Genomic DNA, 17279 nt, shown 5'->3' on the forward strand with positions numbered 1-17279 from the left:
GTGACATCTGTCTTCACACCCTGTAGTTTTTCAGAGCCAGGAAGTGAAGAGTACTGATCCATGGACCTGGACAGGAACAACTCCGAATCCGAACTTCTAATTCAAGATCTCAGGCAAGACGGCATCACTACAGCAGCTAATGTAGCAGAGGTGAGGACTCACACTCTCATGATGAGGTAGCCCTGCCTGCAACCTAAAAGTCTGTCCCCCTCTGCCCACGAGGGAATGTTCCGAGGTTCAGATCCCACTCGTGACACTAACACCACCACAGTGACTGTAAGTCCTCTGTACCAACACAGTGTATAGTACTGGGAAGATCCCTGGATGAAATGGGCTTTACACAAACCATTCTCACACACAGCCAAGTCAACATCTCTGATGAATGACCCTCATTTGTGTGTTCGTATGAGGGGACTGGGAATTAATGTCTACGCTCACACACTGGAATGAATGAAGACACACGACCGATTTGAAACATGTTGCGCAATAGGCCCCTCTGTCTGCCAGAAGAATGAGATTTAGATAGTGTGTCATAGACTCACTCTCACTCAGTCACTAACTCTCACTCACTCAGTCACTAACTCTCACTCACTCAGTCACTAACTCTCACTCACTCAGTCACTAACTCTCACTCACTCAGTCAGACCACTGGAACATTTCAGAGATTGAGAATATTAGGTTTTCACAATCAGTGGAAAAGTTTAGGTATTGAGTAAGAATGTTAGGTTTTTACAATCATCTACTGTTTTAATAGAATAATGTTAGCTTAATTATAATCTGCTCTTGAATAGACTGTGTGTGTTGGGGGGGGGGGGGGGGGTATTTATATTTCAGGCTATTTCTCGAAGTGCTGCATCTGCAGGTTGAGGGAGGGAATGTGAATTAAATCTCAATCATGGAGGGAGAGAGAATGAGGACAGTGAATGTGCATCCCATCCTTTTAGAAAGCATTATCTAACCCCTCTGATGGTCATGACAGGCTCTTTGACTTACACTGAACTTAATGATAAGCGCAACATGTAAAGTGTTGCTTTCATGAGCTGAAATAAAAGATCCCAGAAATGTTCCATACGCTCCAAATGTGTTCACATCCCTGTTAGTGAGTATTTATCCTTCGCCAAGATAATCCATCCAACTGACAGATGCGGCATATCAAGAAGCTGATTAAACATCATGATCATTACACAGGTACACCTTGTGCTGGGGACAAAAGGCCACTCTAAAATGTGCAGTTTTGTCACAACACAATGCCACAGATGTCTCAAGTTTTTAGGGAGCGTGCAATTGGCATGCTGACTGCAGGAATGTCTACCAGAGCTGTTTCCAGATCATTTTGTTTTTCTCTACCATAAGCCGCCTCCAATGTCATTTTAGAGAATTTGGCAGTACGTCCAACTGGCCTCATAACCGTAGACCACGTGTAACCACACCAGCCCAGGACCTCCACATCTGGCCTCTTCACCTGCGGGATTGTCTGAGACCAGCCACACGGACAGCTGATGAAACTGTGGGTTTGTCTGAGACCAGCCACCCGGACAGCTGATGAAACTGCGCGATTGTCTGAGACCACCAGTGGGTTTGCACAACCGAAGATTTTCTTCACAAAACTGTCCAAAACCATCTTCGGGAAGCTGATCTACGCTGATCCTCACCAGGGTCATGACCTGACTCCAGTTCAGCGTCGTAACCGACTTCAGTGGGCAAATGGTCACTGGTACGCTGGAGAAGTGTGCTCTTCACGGATGGATCCAAGTATCAAGTGTACCGGGCAGGTGGCGTCGTGTGGTTTGCTGTTGTCAACGTTGTGAACAAAGTGCCCCATGGTGGTGGGTACCGTTATGGTATGGGCAGGTCCTAACAAAAACATTTTTAGGGTGGATTTTATCGATGGCCATTTGATTGCACAGAGATACCATGACGAGATCCTGAGGCCCATTGTCGTGCCATCACCTCATGTTTCAGCGTGATAATGCACGGCCCCATGTCACAAGGATCTGTACATAATTCCTGGTAGATGACAATGTCCCATTAGGGCCTAAAGAATTTATTTCTATTGATGTTTTTTTCTTGTGTGAATTGTAACTCAGTAAAATTGTTGCGTTTATATGTTTGTTCAGGCCCGGTGTCATGTACAGTGCAAGCATTCTTTTTGAATAGGCTACCCCCTATAAAGGACATGCAGTTTTGTTTCCATCATATATTTTCAACTTTGTGTTGATTTTGCAGAAGTTATGGCAAAGACATTATTGATATTTAATCAAGCCCTTTAGTAGTCTGGTACAAGCAGCGTATTGGCCAAGTCACTAAAGTTAGTAAAGTCAGGTGGCCAGGTGTGTGTAAACTATATTTGCGAGCCTCTGTGGTCATAGCAAAGCTTTAGGCGCCCTGATGATTCGCGAGCAGCCTGTTATGAGGCTAGGCGGGTGAATCCCGACAGATGGCTCCCGGTCCCGTTAACTCACCGGCGTTTCCGTCCCGGTGCGTGTGGATTCCCCGCATTAACTCGTGATGAGTTCAGCAGCAGCAGAGGAGGCGCGCGGAAAAAAAACATGGGCACACTCCACTCAGGTTACAGCCGATGACGTAGCGGCCTGTAAACTCACCAAGAGAGTTTACTGTGTTTACATTTCTGGATCACAGAGAGCTCGCGAGGGGTAGGCCTACTTCCTACCGGCATTTTATTTTCCTGTTTTTTTAAATATCCCTTATATATATATATGCAGTTTACGTGGATATCTGACAATGATCGTCCCAGACCACTGATTTAGCCCTATTTATCCGCTAATCTGGTAAGTGTATAAACTTTTAGTTTATGGGTTTGCTTGGTTCATGTTAAGAAAGTCGTTTTTTCTGTCTCTTCTGCCTGTTTGACAGCTTTTACAATATTTTACGACCCATTTCGCTAAAACATAGTAATACTGTGCATCAATTAGCCCATTTCTATAGGCTATAGCTAGGTGTGTACTAGTAGGGCTGCTTCTTATAATGAAAAGGTTTCCTTTCCGAATAAATTTAATATGAGTTGTGATGTTTTATTTTACTATAGCAGTCAATAGTTTCCCCCCCATTGTGTTATTTATAAAGATGGGAAGAATATGTACCACTTTGTTTAGTTATATTCACTGAAACGATGTCACCACGAGTTGACGCTCTTGTTCCAGTTTATCCCAATATCATACTGTTGTTATGTAGTCCATGTTAAGAATAGGCTAGTGTAGCATATGTTGATGGTGTGTTAAGAATAGGCTAGTGTAGCATATGTTGATGGTGTGTTAAGAATAGGCTAGTGTAGCATATGTTGATGGTGTGTTAAGAATAGGCTAGTGTAGCATATGTTGATGGTGTCTGTGTCTCGTGTTGCTCTGTCTGAGAGATGCGTCTCCCCAGGCTCCGCAGGCAATGCGGTTTCCTAGTCAGCAATGTTGTAATGTCACACAGCGAGCGGCAATATGGACAGCGCATGATGCCACGTCTTTATGACTCGCGTGTCGCATGTAGCCTAGATGAATTTGAGCAGTAGCCAAGGCTGGGCTATATCCAACTGAAACTCCGTGGTGTTATGCCACACTAAACATTGGTTTTCATAGTTAGAAAGTTGTCAACTTAGAGAGGGCCTTTGTCATATTTTCTCTACTCAGTTCGAAGCTATCCGACAGTCTGTCTGTGAGTGACACGTTTTATGTGAGATGTGATCCGTTACATTGTTACTATGTTATGGTCCTATCTGTGGCGCACGCCTCCCCTCGCTCTCCACCACGCACAGCAACGCATGGGTGCGTGACGAACTCACTGTAGCCCATTAAACATGAGTGAAACCCTAGAATCCCCTTTCCGTGCTGGATCAGTCTTTCAGGATTTCCACTAGTTACCACATCCACAAGGTCAAAATTCTCTATATCACAAAAATGCATGAAAACAAAAATTAGCTTTCTGTTCTTTATTTCAGTTTAGGCATAAGGTCATTGGTGTGGTTAGGGTTAAGTTTACGACCACATTTTACGAAGATAAATTGTAGAAATAATCGGGTTTATTACTTTGTGGCTGTGGTAACTAGTGACGAACGTCTCCGTGGATAGGCTTCTTCTCACTACGGGTTAGTATCACAGACCCAGGTCAAATTAATCCACAGGTAGGTTTCAATGAAGGATATAAACCCTGGATTGCTGATGCTATGTATTGGCCAATGAGAGGCTTTAAAGCCACAGGTCGGCCATATTGGCACTCTTCAGAAGAAGCAGTCCTCCATAGGAATGAATTGAATTATATATTATTTAAAGTACTGTAGAAGTCCAATATTTGTTTCAAGGACAAAATTACATGTATTTAAGTATTTTTGTTGTTGTGGGGACAGTAAAAGTAGAACTTTCTAAAAGTGTACTTACATTTTAAAACAAATATTTTTAATTTGTTTGTTTAGCTCACATAATATAATTAAAAAGTATGTATTAAAGTGTCTGTAATATAATAAACGTGGCAAAAACAAATGTAGACATTAATAAATACATTTCTATAGATTCTCAAATGTTTTTTTTAACGGATTGGGAGTACCAAGATGGAGGTGTGGTGGCTTAAAACTGCGCCCCCTGGCTGTCATCTAGTGTATATTTCAATCACTTGTAGGTTTAGGTTTAATTCTGGTTCAGTTAGTTGAAATCACATATTTAGTTATTGACTAAGTTAGACTGAACTTGAATGACATGCCTGTGACTTCAGATTTAAATTGAGTCATCTGTGGTACTACCATAGTCATCTGACATAACTTTGATACCCACACTATCGTAGTCTTGACTTAAGTGGAATTTGGTACAAGAGGACTTATCTGGGCCGGTGGACACCAACCCAAAGGTACCAGTTGCAGAGATAACTATTCAATCTTCAACAATAAATTGTTTTTGGTGGGTTAGTTTGTGATGCTTTTGTTATTGCCAACAGTGAATAACAATGACCGGTTAGTCTCTGACACTGTCCACGGGTGTGACCTACTAATTATGCCATAATTGTTCCATCATTGTAATGCCTTACCTACTGGGTGTGTTTGCCATTCAACTTAGGCCTATCTGTAATATCTATTTGTCTGTGTGGGTTTTAGCAGACCAAGATGGATTACCTCTGGGCATAACTGTCAATCTATGATCTGTTATTGAATGGGCACAGACTTCAACCAGACACTATTTCAGACATGCCATTCCTCTGGTAACCATCTCCTTCCATTGCCCACAGAAGGCAAACAGCCCAGCAGTGAGTTAAAGAGTTTGTGATGTTCTCAGAGGAGGACATACTGTATCAGCATTAACCCTGCTGACACACACACACACACACACACACACACACACACACACACACACACACACACACACACACACACACACACACGTACACTGGACACACACACAGATGCTCCTGAAGCTTTCTCCAAGAGGAGAGTAATGTTATCATGCAGGCCAAATTCTTGGCAGAAAGTTCCATTGTGGAGGGCCAAATTCCTGCTTTGGTATATCAATAGGACCCCTCCCACTGCAGCTGAGGAGAGGAGAGGGTATTTCATAACTCACTCCTCTCTCTCTGTGTCCCTGTCTGCCTGTCTGTCTGTCTGTGGGACTCCCTGCTAGAGGCCTGGGGTATGTAGGATCAGGTATACAGTGCATTGAGAAAGTATTCAGACCCCTTGACATTCTCCACATTTTGTTACGTTACAGCCTCATTATAAAATTGATTTAAAAAACATTTCCTCATCAATCTACACACAATATCCCATAATGACATCACAATACCCCATAATTACAAAGCATAACAGGTTTTTAGAGATGTTTGCAGATTAATAAAAAATACCTTATTTACATAAGTATTCAGACCCTTTGCTATGAGACTCGAAATTGAGCTCAGGTGCATCTTGTTTCCATTGATCATCCTTGAGATGTTTCTACAACTTGATTGGAGTCCACCTGTGGTAAATTCAATTGATTGGACATGATTTGAAAAGGCACACACCAGTCTATACAGTGGCTTGCGAAAGTATTCACCCCCTTGGCATTTTCTCTATTTTGTTGCCGTACAACCTGGAATTAAAATAGATTTTTTGGGGGGGGGTTGTATCATTTGATTTATACAACATACCTACCACTTTGAAGATGCAAAATACACTCCTGCGTTGTCTTGGCTGTGTGCTTAGTGTTGTTGTCCTGTTGGAAGGTGAACCTTCGCCTCAGTCAGGTCTTGAGCGTTCTGGAGCAGGTTTTCATCAAGGATCTCTCTGTACTTTGCTCCGTTCATCTTTCCCTCAATCCTGACTAAGTCTCCCTGTCCCTGCCGCTGAAAAACATCCCCACAGCATGATGCTGCCACCATGCTTCACCGTAGGGATGGTGCCAGGTTTCCTCCAGACGTGATGCTTGGCATTCAGGCCAAAGAGTTCAGTCTTGGTTTCATCAGACCAGAAAATCTGGTTTCTCATGGTCTGAGAGTCCTTTAGGTGCCTTTTGGCAAACTCCAAGGGGGCTGTCATGTGATTTTACTGAGGACTGGTTTCCGTCTGGCCACTCTACCATAAAGGCCTGAATTGGTGGAGTGCTGCAGAGATGGTTGTCCTTCTGGAAGGTTCTCCCATCTCCACGGAGGAACTCTGGTGCTCTGTCAGAGTGAACCAGCTCTAGGAAGAGTCTTGCTGGTTCCAAATTTCTTCCATTTAAGAAGAATGGAGGCCACTGTGTTCTTGGGGACCTTCAATGCCACAAAAAAATTTTTGGTAAGCTTTTCCAGATCCGTGCCTTGACACAATCCTGTATTGGAGCTCTACGGACAATTCCTCATGGCTTGTTTTTTGCTCTGACATGCAGACTGGTGTGTGCCTTTCCAAATCATGTCCAATCAACAGAATTTACCACAGGTGGACTCCAATCAAGTTGTAGAAACATCTCAAGGATGATCAATGGAAACAGGATGCACCTGAGCTCAATTTCAAGTCTCATAGCAAAGAGTCTGAAAACCTGTTTTGCTTTGTCATTATGGGGTATTGTGATGTCGTTATGGGGTATTGTGATGTAATTATGGAGTATTGTGTGTAGATTGAGGATTTTTTAAATTTTATTTAATCGATTTTAGAATAAGCTGTAACGTAACAAAATGTGGGAAAAGTGAAGGGTTCTGAATACTTTCCGAATGCACTGTATTCTTTGTGAGTTGTAGATCTTACCTTGACTCTCCTACACACCTAAAAAAACTTTTTATACCCTGACTTAACATTTTGACCTGGCCTGATCATGTAGTGCCACACACCTTGGCATGTGTGTGTGTGTGTTGCGGAGAGGGACACAGGGGCATGGCTGGGCTGTAATCAAGCCGTCCGTCTGTCCTGCCGCCCATAAATGGAGCAGATGGGAGCACTGCCAATAAGCCCGTGCCACTGCGGTCCCCATCCCAATGTCAGCCAGGAATATCCCTGCCAAGGAAATTCCCACTTCAATCCCCCGAGTCTGAATCCGACCTGGACCCATTTCTCTGGACGCCGGGCACAGGAATGGTATAATTAAAGGAAAAACTCTGAGACACGAGCCAGAGGGGGAACTATTCCTGACCCGGAATGGTGTATCCCAGCGATCAGAGGGGGAACAATTCCCAAAAACAGAATGCTGTATTCCAGTGATCAGAGGGGGAACTATTCCCCAAAACAGAATGGTGTATTCCAGTGATCAGAGGGGGAACTATTCCCAAAAACAGAATGCTGTATTCCAGTGATCAGAGGGGAAACTATTCCCAAGACTCTGAGACACGAATCAGAGGGGGAGCTATCCCCGACCCGGAATGGTGTATCCCAGTGATCAGAGGGAGAACTATTCCCAAGACTCTGAGACACGAGCCAGAGGTGGAGTTATCCCTGACCCGGAATGCTGTATCCCAGTGATCAGAGTGATCTCGGTTTCGGACACTCAGCAGAATTCCAACATTCAGGAAAACTGTATTAGAATAGACAAACAGAAGCACACATGCACGTACGCAAACACACACACATAAAACACCTGATGAACCACATATCAATTTCCTCTGAAATATTTGTGATGATAACCAAAGGCTTTTCTGCTCTTTCTTCTGTGAATCTGATTGGGTGAACCCAGGAGATGGGAGGGGCTAGTATAGGATGAAGAGGGAATAAAGGGGGAAACATCTATTAATTCAAGGTCAAAGTGTGAGAGGTCAGGGAGTGCGTGACTTTAGGAATGTCCTTTACAGAACTGAGGTCAGCTGAAGACACAGAAAAGACCACAGGAATGGCAGCCATCTTAGAAAACAAGAAGCGACAAAAACCACACTGCTGACAAACTGAGCAAGATGTGACCACAGCTACGTCCAGCCAAACCTAATCACACACGCACACACACACACATACATACATACATACATACACAGCCAAGCCTAACCTCCCCTGCTTTGTGACCAGGCAGAACTGAATTTTCTGTGATGGTTTGGAGCCTCAATCATTCATGTGACTATTTCGGCAGCCATGTTTGATGCCTAACTATGACTGTGTCTGAAAAACACAACAACCACCAAGTAATGACATGGCATTCAACACAGCACGAAATTGAGACCTTGAATTTCCGTGGGCAGCATATTTTTCATAAAGATATTGAACCCAACTAAAATGTTTATGATGTATAAGTATATATGTGTGAAATGGAGCCAAATTGTAGGAGGCAAACTGATAGTTAGGAAAGCCCAAAATAATCAAATCATATCAAACTTTATTTGTCTCATGCGCCGAATACAACAAGTGTAGACTTTACCGTGAAATGTTTACTTACAAGCCCTTAACCAAATAATAATTAAAAGTAATACAATAAGAATAACAAGGCTTTATACAGGGGCCACCGGTACCGAGTCAGTGCGCAGGAGTACAGGCTAGTTGAGGTAATCTGTACATGTAGGTAGGGGTGAAGTGACTATGCATAGGTAACAAACAGCGAGTAGCAGAGTGTACAAAAGGGAGGGGGGGTCAATGTAAATTGTCCGGTGGCAATTTTATTAATTGTTCAGCAGTCTTATGGCTTGGGGGTAGAAGCTGTTGAGGACTTGGCGCTCCGGTACCGCTTGCTTTGTGGTAGCAGAGAAAACAGTCTATAACTTGAGTGACTGGAGTCTCTGACAATTGTATGGGCTTTCCTCTGACACCACCTATTATATAAGTCCTGGATGGCAGGAAGCTTGGCCCCAGTGGTGTACTGGGTCATTCGCATTACCTTCTGTAGCGCCTTACGGTCAGATGCCGAGCAGTTGCCATACCAGGCGGTGATGCAACCGGTGAGGATGCTCTCGATGGTGCAGCTGTAGAACCTTTTGTGAATCTGAGGACCCATGCCAAATCTTTTCAGTCTCCTGAGAGGGAAAAGGTCTTGTCGTGCCCTCTTCACGACTGTCTTGGTATGTTTGGACCATGATAGTTCGTTGCTGATGTGGACACCAAGGAACTTGAAGACATGAGAAAAGTACAATCTCAACTGTAACACCCATGACTAAACCCCTGCTCAGAAACACACAGTCCGCACGCACACACTCACACACTCATTGACTAATTTTACGTTCCTGAGAGCTGGTTCCTACCAGATGCATCATGCACAACTGCACATGCCCCTCAGATTTGTCCAGTTTTTTTTTTTTAAATGTCATATGTTAAATGAATTACTAAAATTTTTACGGACGTATTTTATCTCAATTATTTATTAAAAGATCTGTCAGCTGTACTTTGCAGAGAGGGCACACTGACAGAGAGGGCACACTGACAGAGAGGGCACACTGACAGAACCCCCCCCATATTCTCCCTAGTAAGTGGTTCCTTCCAAGGTACACAGAGCAAAGATATTCTAGGCAATATGCTAGATACTGAGGAGAGAGTGTTGGGTGACACACACAGTGTTTGATTTGGTTTTAGCTGCCGGTGATGAGCAGGACTCACAGGAGGTTATGCTTAGCTGCCGGTGATGAGCAGGACTCCCAGGAGGTTATGCTTAGCTGCCGGTGATGACCAGGACTCCCAGGAGGTTATGCTTAGCTGCCGGTGATGACCAGGACTCCCAGGAGGTTATGCTTAGCTGCCGGTGATGACCAGGACTCCCAGGAGGTTATGCTCGTAAATTAATTTGATCAAGCTATGAAGCCTATTGATTCCCTCTTGATCAATAAATAAAACAACAATGTTTGTTTAGTCTCTGTATTACTAGCCAGTAGCCACCTAGCAGTTTCATGAAGTTGGCTTTGATAACCTTTCTAGCTGGCTAGCTAATCTCCCAACCTCATCACTAGAATACCAAGCCAGGCTATCAATCAATTTAGAGTAGCTTGTTTAACTATCTTCTCTGGCATGTCTGCTGGCAGGGTTGCTGGACTTTATAAAAGCAAACAATAACAAAATGTACTGAATAAGACTCACATTTCTTTTAAATCTTTTACCCACATTTTAGCTGAGATGCAGAGAAGTGTATTTAGTTTCTTTAAAAAATAAAAACAAGTCAAGAGGATACAGACAGCTCAAGAGTTATGTTTAGATATGCAGAAAAATACTTGGTTTAAATGTAATCTGACACCTTATGATATAATATCATGATATATGTGTATTAATTATGATGCCATGATATGTGCCTGTATTGATGATGTGTGGTGTGATTCCGTGTACTATTGTAATGTGGATGTATTGTCATAGGCATGTCAGTGGAGTATATTGAGATGTTCTTAACGAATCAATTAACGAATCAATGTGTGTCCATTAATTAAAATAACAATCGAACAGGTAAAGATCTATGCTTAGATAACTTATGCAGACAAATATATATATTTTGACATTAAAATATATATATTTTGAATTAAGCATAATGATTATGACTCTAGATTGCAGGGAAAAAGCTATTTTAGGTGTATGAAAAATGCAAAAAACCTCCGTACCACCGACCCTCCATCCTCATGTAATTCATGCCCCCTCTAAAAGAATTGATGTCTGATTCCCACGGAAGGGTTCGGCTGTGAACACACTGTATTGACCTTTACTCTGGTAGCCCGGAGGCCCAATATGTAATAAAGGACATTATCAGGTCATTCCATTCCGTGTGAAACTGTATTTTCCGACTGAGATAAGAGAACTCTCTTCCAGAATCTCCTCAGACATTCCCAGACACATAAAGTCTTTGTTCAATTGAAAGTTGTTGAAAGTGTTATCAGACTCATATTACCCAGTGTCTGTAATGAAGCATATATACATCATTCAGAGTGAATATATCACGTTGAGATTATTTGGCTTCTTAGCCATCTTGTCAATTGTATCAGGTGACCGTTGGGACATTAAATACATTTTCTGAACTTAATGACTGCCGTATGTCTCCTTAATACCAACATCTCCCCTGAGGCCTTCACCGTACAGAGGATGGGACTTTCCCCTGGAAATGCTGATTGTTCCAGGCTCTCGTTAACCATTTCCCCGCTCTCACAGTCTGAGATTTTCACCTTTTTACTCGTTCTCCAGCAGTGTCTGCACCTCAACGTTGTGTGTGTGTGTGTGTGTGTGTGTGTGTGTGTGTGTGTGTGTGTGTGTGTGTGTGTGTGTGTGTGTGTGTGTGTGTGTGTGTGTGTGTGTGTGTGTGTGTGTGTGTGTGTGTGTGTGTGTGTGTGCGGTAAAAGGCATTTGAGTTTCAGTGGCTACATTCTAGGTAAGGAATTTAACACAATTTGTGTTATTGGCCAGGAATCGATCTCCGTAGGTATTGAATTATTCTAGCGTGAGGTCTTCATATAGATCCTGTGTTTATGTCTGTAAAGCTACAGAGAAGAGTACAAACACACTCACCTTTAACATACTCCCTCAATGTGTGTGTGGGCCTCTGTTTCTCATTCCATATCCCCTTTTCCTCAGCACAACATGTTACAAATGCCTTGTTCATATTTTGTAATGCACACTGTTTGTACGGGTTACTTTTTCCCACTCTTCATCATTTATTAATAATGACGATAATAATGATATTAGTGGGTCAAACTTTCTCACTCATTATTATTCACGATTCATTGAGGACTATCCGTAGTCATGGTAGCATCCACATTAATGTAGAAGTGTTTAGAAACATATTCTATTCTTATTTACAATAAAAGTGACTCCAAAATGGGGAGGGGGGGGGGCACACAATAATCTGAAATAAAAACAAAACGAACAGCAAATGCACCCAACAAGTTTGTTGAGTCACAAGCTTGATGTAATTGTGTGCTCGAAAAATGGGACTAAATACGTAACTTTTGACTACTTTAATACACATACAGTATAAGTAAATCTGTCCCAATACTTTTGGCTCCCTAATGGGGGGGAATATGTGCGAAAAGTGCTGTAATTTTGTAAACGGTTCACCTGATATGGATGAAAATCCCCTCAAATTAAAGCAGACAGTCTGCACGTAAACCTCAAATTCATTTCAAATCCAAAGTGCTGAAGTACAGAGACAAACCAACCACAAAATTGTCACTGTCCCAATCCGTTTGGAGCTCACTGTATTTATGGTGTATCTATCAATGGGGACATTGATTATTTCCTCACCTGAGCTCATTGTAAGTCCTTGACAGAGGCTGCTAGAGGTACATGCACCTCTGGTCTCCCTCTTCTGTTTCAATTGTGACATCAGAGGTACATAAATAGGAGAACTGGATGGAAATCACTGACTTGTGAGGTGAGGTGATGAGCATGTAGTTTAGAGAGGGAATATCCTGTCCACTAATGCTAATTCTATGGCTCTCTGTGTTTCTCTGTTTGTTTGTCTCTGTCACACTCAGTGAGTGATGTCACCATGCCACTCCAGTGGAATTTTACCCTAGTGACATCACATAGTCTCTCCTGTGTCTCTGTAAGAGACTGTATGGGTATCTGGTTGGCTTCTCTCCCCTCCTCAGTCATCAGAGAAACACTGCACAAGCTGAGAGGTATGAAAAATGAGCTGAGAGTGGAATATCATCTTGATTGTGCCTCATTAAATACCGCCACCCTAACAGAAGACAAAATAATGATACCAGAATGGTGACGAGGAGTATGTACTTCAGGAGGTACCTTCATTTAAAAATAGAGCACTCACAGGTAGAGAGCATTCACAGATATGTGAACGCTCTCTACCTGTTAGTGCTCTCTGTGAGTGCTCTATCTGTGAATGCTCTACATGTGAGTGCTAGTGTAGAGAGCATTCACATATAAAGCATTCACAGAGAGCACTAACAGGTAGATAGCACTCACAGATAGAGCACTAACAGGTAGAGAGCCTTCACAGATAGAGCCTTCACAGATAGAGCACTAACAGGTAGAGCGCCTTCACAGATAGAGCCTTCACAGATAGAGCACTAACAGGTAGAGCGCCTTCACAGATAGAGCACTCACAGGTAGAGAGCATTCACATATAGAGCACCAACAGGTAGAGAGCATTCACATATAGCGCACCAACAGGTAGAGAGCATTCACATATAGCGCATTCACAGATAGAGCACTAATAGGTAAAGAGCACTCACAACAAGGATAGAGCACTCACAGGTAGAAAACATTCACATATAGAGCACTCACAGGTAGAGAGCGTTCACATATAGAGCACTAACACGTAAAGAGCACTCACAACAAGGATACAACAAGGATAGAGCACTCACAGGTAGAGCACTTGATACAGTCTCCACTTGACCCGTCAGCTCAGAAGAAAACGACCTATTCCAGTCACTCTTTTTTTCCTGTTGTGGTTTCATGCATCCTATATCCCTGTTTCTTTAATCCCAAGGCTTTTCTCAGTGTAGCACAAGCATGACATCATGGGCCCAGAAAAAGGCTTTAGACACTGTGTCCGTGATTTCAGTCTTCTCCCAAAACCACCGTGGAATGAGGCACATGTTTTTGCCATCTCTTCATTCTTTCTGTTTTATTCTATTTTCAGCCCGGTAACAAAACAAAAACGTGACTGGCAATCAGTGGGCATCACACCCTATTTTTTCCCCCCCCATTGGTCAAATAAAGGCGGAGGAATTTGGCAAAGCCCAATAATTACTGTTTAACACAGCTGACCAGATTTTGTCTTTCTCCTTCTCTTCTTCCCACTGTTCTAACTTCCTCTCTGTCTTGTTTTAGTTTCTTCATTTTCATCCCCAAGCCTTTCTGTTGAGTTCTTTATTATAGTCCTGTTTATTTTTGGAGGTGTTAATTTCCAGTTACTTCCCCATTTACAGTGTTTTCAGAAAGTATTCACACCCCTTGACTTTTTCCACATTTTGTTTTTCGTACCCCATAATGTCAAAGTGGAATGTTTTTTGTTTAGTTAAAAAAAATATATTTTACATTTTTACAAATGAATTAAAAACTGAAAAGCTGAAATGTGAATAAGTATGCAACCCTTCTGGGCTCCTGAGTGGCGCAGCGGTCCGTCACTACAGTCCCTGGTTTGAATCCAGGCTGTATCACATACGGCCGTGATTGGGAGTCCCATAGGGCGGCACACAATTGGTCCAGCGTCGTCCAGGTTTGGCCGGGGTAGGCCGTCATTGTAAACAAGAATTTGTTCTTAACTGACTTGCCTAGTTAAATAAAGGTTAAATAATATAAAATAAAATGTCAAGCCTAAATAAGTTCAGGAGTAAAAATGTGCTTAACAAATCACATAATAAGTTGCATGGACTCACTCTGTGTGCAATAATAGTGTTTAACGTGATTTTTGAATGACTGCAACATCTTTTTTTATTTATATATTTTTTTTATTCAACCTTTATTTAAAACTAGACAAGTCAGTTAAGAACAAATTCTTATTTACAATGACGGCCTACCCCGGCAAAACCTTAACCCAGACGGCGCTGGGCAAATTGTGTGCCACTCTATGGGACTCCCAATCACGGCCGGTTGTGATACAGCCTGGAAATCGAACCAGGGTCTGTAGTGACACCTCTAGCACTGAGGCGCAGTGCCTTAGACCGCTGCGCCACTTGGGAGCACATCTCTGAACCCCAGACATACAATAATCTGTAAGGTCCCTCAGTCGAGCAGTGAATTTCAAACACAGATATAACCACAAAGACCAGGGAGGTATTCCAATGCCTCGCAAAGAATGGCACCTATTGGTAGATGTCAACAACAAAAAAGGACATTGAATATCCCTTTGAGCCTGGTGAAGTTATTAATTAGACTTTGGATGGTGTATCAATACACCCAGTCACTACAAGGATACAGGCATCCTTCCTAACTCAGTTGCCGGAGAGGAAGGAAACTGCTCAGGGATTTCACCATGAGGCCAATGGTGACTTTAAAACAGTTAGAGAGTTTAATGGCTGTGATAGGAGAAAACTGTGGATGGATCACCAACGTTGTAGTTACTCCACAATACTAACCTAATTGACACAGTGAAAAGAACAGAATGTAAATATTTCAAAACATGCATCCTTTTTGCAATAAGGCACTAAAGTAAAACGCCAAAAAATGTGGCAAAGAAATGAACTTAATGTCCTGAATTCAAAGCGTTATGTTTGGGGCAAATCCAACACAACACATCACTGAGTACCACTCTTTATAATTTTAAGCATGCTGGTGGTTGCATCATGTTATGAGTATGCTTGTCATCGGCAATAACTAGTTAAAAAAAAAGAGAAAAAAAATGGTATCAAAGGCAATCAAACAAGCAAAGTGTCAGTATAGAGACAAAGTAGAGTTGCAATTCAACGACTCAAACACGAGGCGTATGTGGCAGGGTCTACAGTCAATCACGGATTACATTTTTTTTAAACAGCACCGTCGCGGTCATCGAAGTCTTGCTCCCAGACAAATTAAACAACTTCTTTGCTCGCTTTGAGGACAATACAGTGCCACTGACAAAGCCCGCTACCAAAGCCTGTGGGCTCTCCTTCACCTCCACTCTACCTGATACCCTAGACCCACTCCAATTTGCCTCCCGCTTAAATAGGTCCACTGACGATGCAATTGCCATCACACTGCCCACTGCCCTATCCCATCTGGACAAGAGGAATACCTATGTAAGAATGGTGTTCATTGACTACAGCTCAGCATTTAACACCATAGTACCCTCCAAACTCGTAATTAAGCTTGAGACCCTGGGTCTCAACCCCGCCCTGTGCAATTGGGTCCTGGACTTTCTGACAGGCCACCCCCAGGTGGTGAAGGTAGGAAACAACATCTCCACTCCGCTGATCCTCAACACTGGGGCTCCACAAGGGTGCGTTCTCAGCCCTTTCCTGTACTCCCTGTTCACCCATGACTGCGTGGCCACGCACGCCTCCAACTCAATCATCAAGTTTGCAGACGACACTACAGTGGTAGGCTTGATTACCAACAACGACAAGACTGCCTACAGGGAGGAGGTGAGGGCACCTGGAGTGTGGTGTCAATAACCACTCACTTAATGTCAACAAAACAGATGATCATGGACATCAGGAAACAGCAGAGGTAGTACCCCCCCATCCACATAGACGAGACAGTAGTGGAGAAGGTAGAAAGTTTTAAGTTCCTCGGCGTACACGTCACTTACAAACTGAAATGGTCCACCCACACAGACGGCGTGGTGAAGAAGGCGCAGCAGCGCCTCTTCAACCTCAGGAGGCTGAAGAAATTTGGCTTGTCATCTAAAACACTCACAAACCTTTACAGATGCACAAACAAGAGCATCCTGTCGGGCTGTATCACCGCCTGGTACGGCAATTGCACCGCCCTCAACCGCAAGGCTCTCCAGAGGGTGGCCAGCAGCATACCACCTGCATCCCACTGCTGGCTTGCTTCTGAAGTTAAGCAGGGTTGGTCCTGGTTGGTGCCTAGATGGGAGGCCAGATGCTGCTGGAAGTGGTGTTGGAGGGCCAGTAGGAGGCGCACTCTTTCCTCAGGTCTAAAAAAATATCCCAATGCCCCAGGGCAGTGATTGGGGACATCGCCCTGTGTAGGGTGCTGTCTTTCGTATGGGACGTTAAATGGGTGTCCTGACTCTCTGTGGTCACTAAAGATCCCATGAAACTTATTGAAAGAGAAGGAGTGTTAACCCCGTTGTCCTGCCTAAATTCCCAAGCTGTCCCTCCTACCATCACGGTCACCTAATCATCCCCAGCTGCCAATTGGCTCATTCAACCCCCCTCCTCTCCCCTGTAACTATTCCCCAGGTCATTGCTGTAAATGAGAATGTGTTCTCAGTCAATTTACCTGGTAAAATAACGGTAAAATACAAAAAGACATAAAAGGGTAGTGCGGTCTGCAGAACGCATCACCGGGGGCAAACTACCTGCCCTCCAGGACACCTACAGCACCCGATGTC

General features: G+C 43.2%; 1 long non-coding RNA gene across 1 annotated transcript in view; it reads left to right on the forward strand.

Moving 5' to 3' along the window:
• The first annotated feature begins 809 nt into the window (after positions 1–809).
• LOC139549501 (uncharacterized) overlaps positions 810–17279 on the forward strand; it is a 58440-nt gene continuing 41970 nt past the window's right edge. The window contains exon 1 of the long non-coding RNA XR_011669895.1: positions 810–2789. This is a non-coding gene — a long non-coding RNA (uncharacterized lncRNA). The remainder of the gene's footprint in view (positions 2790–17279) is intronic.

The sequence above is a fragment of the Salvelinus alpinus genome, chromosome 22, assembly GCF_045679555.1.
Source record: "Salvelinus alpinus chromosome 22, SLU_Salpinus.1, whole genome shotgun sequence".
NCBI lineage: Eukaryota > Metazoa > Chordata > Actinopteri > Salmoniformes > Salmonidae > Salvelinus > Salvelinus alpinus.